The 3863-nt window shown below is 29.4% G+C and overlaps 1 pseudogene; it reads right to left on the bottom strand.

The window, feature by feature from the left end:
- Nucleotides 1-464: 464 nt before the first annotated feature.
- LOC113378679 lies at nt 465-2218 on the bottom strand (annotated as a pseudogene).
- Between the last annotated feature and the right edge of the window lie 1645 nt (nt 2219-3863).

The raw sequence follows: 3863 nt of genomic DNA, 5'->3' as shown, positions 1-3863 counted from the left end.
TAATGAATAAAATAGACCAACAAAGAAAAAATTATATCACCACATATAACTGCATTTAAGTATACAATCAATTGCAATTACCTACACAAAACGACTCTTCAATTCAATACTTTTATTGCTGCCTATAATATATCAAAGACAATATATTAAAATGACTACATATTAAATAGTAGATTAATGAAATTAATATTGCATCTGTACTTCGTTCCTGCACTAGGTTTTATAATTTAATGCATATAAAAATAACTATTAACATTGAAAAGTAGTAATTCATTTCTATTTTGGTTTTTATCACTGATTTCACGCAGTTTTTTGTATTCCTCCTTCACATTGTCTATGAACGATTTAATAAAATAGAATTTTCGTATTGGATTATTTGCCAGCTTCTCAGTGTTGTCACCTAAAATTGATTTTGATCTATACATTAGCGAAATGGCTAACTGCGCAGCTCTTCGACTGGATAAGATTCAGACAACTTCTGAACTAAACGTTCGTTATTCAGCAAATAATTCATGAGAGATCGCAGAGGCATTTTAAACAATTTATATTTTCATTGAATCAAATGTGTACATAGTCCTGTATTTGTGCAAAAGCTCTTGCTTAAGTTTTAATTGTTTCCTAAGTGTTTCCTAAGTGTTTCTAAATATTGAAGTTGTTCCTCTTTATTATAATCAATTCCAGGTAGCTGAGTAACTTGACTTCGAATTTTTTCTAACTTCTTTTGTAAGTCTAATACCTTCACACTGCATCTTGTGATTCTCTGGTTTTGCCAGCGCTATCATGTGGATCTCTTTCAACACTAAAATCAAACAATAGGATTAAATCTCATGAAGGTGATTGTTATAATTAATGTTAAGTTCAAACCTTCGTATGATATCATATATAGTGGGCACATATGTCAATTTCTATTTGATCAACGGTAAATGAATTAGAATTGTTTGTGGTTCAGTCAGTTCAGATGAGATTGATTCCATATTAAGTACAAGAACTAACCTTTTAAACGACATTAATAAGCAATAATTATTTTAAATGAAGCGAATTGAAATGTTAGCTACAATACTTTAAATCAATTAATTTAAAAACATATATAAGATGCATACCAAATCGAACTTGTCAAAAAGTATAGGCGACAGCTCACGGATTCTAAATGACATGAATTCGTACGTATTGTAATATAACAGTGTTGCCAATCACAAAAACGAACAATTTTTAGAAATTCAAATACAATTTTTTTTACTGATAATTTACTTTCACTTGAATTTTTTTAAGCGCCATAATTAATGATTGTCATAAACGTTCCAAATAAAAATTACACAATTATACTTAATTATTAAGAAAAAGCCTTTGCATGGAGTATACATAACACAATATCCTTAATGTAACGTAAAGTTTGCGCTTAATGGGCAAAAAGTCCCATTACATTTTGCAGATAAAAACAATTGATTATGAGTGATATAAGTAATATATATTTAATATAAATGTAGTATAAAATAGTATGAGATCAAATACATAAGTCTATTAAAAGTCAAGTTAACATACTGCTTCAAATCATGCTATAAAAATATAAATAATCATATACGAGTACGATTATAATAATTATAAGTATACGATTATAGTAAATATGAGTATTTCTTAATAATAAAATAATTCATTCTATCTTGCAAAAAAATAGAAATATCTCATTAAAATTTCCAGTTTTGCTTTATTGTGAAGAAGAAAAAATTTGTTATAGATTATTTTGCAAGTATTTCAGCATTACTACTTGCATAAGCTGTAGTAAAGTAAATTCTAGATCAAAACAGTTCCCTCCTGTTGCATAATAAGAGTCTAATCCTGGTATTTGGAAAATATCCCCTAAAATATAAATTTGCATATATTAAAATTACTTTAATATTTTAAACTATGTTATAACTACCATGCAGTTATACATATATCTATTTCCATCTAGATGGTAAATGTATCTAATTCAGGAACACATAAGTTTTTCGATTGACATGTTGTCATATTTTTTGTAAGTGTGCAAGCTCTCAGGATATTTAAAACAAAATTGGTAGAGTTCCATACAATTCCAATTTTGCCATTCTTGATGTATATGATGATTTTTATCTATGTGGTTAGAATTGAGCTTATCTAAAACAGTTATAGCCTGATTTTCCAAACTCAAGTTTGTCATATCATTGATTAAATAATCATCATTTGCAATAAGTGTTATTTCCATTTGTGTTCAATATATGTTTGTTGATTGTGAAGTTAATTGTTTAGAAGTTTTCTGCTCAAGTCTTTTTGCTGCTATTACTTGACGTCTGAAAACAATTTTGATCTAATAATGTGCTAATTATGGAATATGCACATAAAAATATATAATGAACAAAACAAAATATTTACCTTGGAGAATCCGGTTTAGCCCATTTATTCTTATGATTCGTTGGTGCAACCCTGATACCTGTTAACATTAATTTTTTAATAAATGTATAGAATATTTCAAAAATAATATATACTCACCATCAAGTTTCTCTAGTACCTCTTGCGCAACTTCTCTTGAGACGAAATGTGCAAAGGCATAACATTTGACTTTCCTTAAGCGATTTAAAAATGTTTCATTATTATTAAGTATAGGCAAAATTAATTTCTTAAGATCATATTCAGTCATTTCAAGCGGCAAATTCTGGAAGTAGAGAACTTTCACCTAGATATCATAATAATCATTATATAATGTGTACAACAACAAAAAATAGAAATTAAGATTCAGAAAAAATACAACCTGGGACATAATTTTCTTATTAACATTGTATTCAGGTTGAGCCCAACCAATTGAAAGACATGTGTTCCACAATCTGAAATTGTTTGCATTAGATGATAACAATTGCCAAATTGTCACAAATTAATTATTAGATAACTCACCGCACACCTCCAGGAAGCATGCTACGTCTAGCAATAGCAGCTTTTCTATGCGATTCAAATTCAACAAATGCATAACCACGATTAAGCATAGGATCTCGATCATTAGGTGGTAATATGACTTCAACTACACCATCAGCAAGAGCTGCCAATTCATCGAATATTTCTGGTGCAGTCACAAACGGTGGAATATGACCCAAAAACAAACGCCTGTTATCAGCAGATCTCATGACTTTCATACCACCATTGCAACCGACAAAAGGATACCTTATATATGGAACATATTATTATCTGGTTGTTTGAAATCATTAGTCATGCAATATCAATTTTGTTCTGTGGAGACATTATTAAGCCTTACCTATTTAATTTCAAAATAGCCTCATCAGCTTCTTCCTCAGATGAGAATTTCACAAACCCATAGCCCCTATTATATCCAGAAAAGTTAAGCATAAGCCTTAACTCATAAATCTTTCCAACTTGGCTGAATATTGGAACAAGTTTATCTTCGAAAACTGTGCACGGTATATTTGTAAAATAAACTTCACATCCTGTAAATAAATGTTGCACTTATCATAATTATGTGACATGATATTACATGTTTGTCAAGAGTAACAATACATCCATTACACAATATTCTTCATTGGTAATCGATAATTAAATGATTTTAAACTTTTTACCTCTATCTGGTTCTGGTCCAGTCCAATCAGGAGGTGGTCCAAAACACCTCTGCCCATTTTTTTGAATAATCTGGCATCCAGTTTTGTTAATTAAGTTAATGAGTCTTGTGGTTACATCATCGTCATTGATATCCTGAAATGGAATTTGCTTGCTTGTATTAAAAGGTTAAAAAAATATAAAATAATGAAATGGACTTACTTGTAAACAAGAATTGTTATTTTCATTCTCTGATGCAGACATCATGTTAAGGTCAAATTTAGTAATGATGTACTTAGTTTTCCTAGAAT

Source organism: Ctenocephalides felis, unplaced genomic scaffold, assembly GCF_003426905.1.
Source record: "Ctenocephalides felis isolate EL2017-DRISC unplaced genomic scaffold, ASM342690v1 CF-g0.4_SCAFFOLD_00845, whole genome shotgun sequence".
NCBI lineage: Eukaryota > Metazoa > Arthropoda > Insecta > Siphonaptera > Pulicidae > Ctenocephalides > Ctenocephalides felis.
This window is presented reverse-complemented; position numbering and strand designations above follow the sequence as displayed.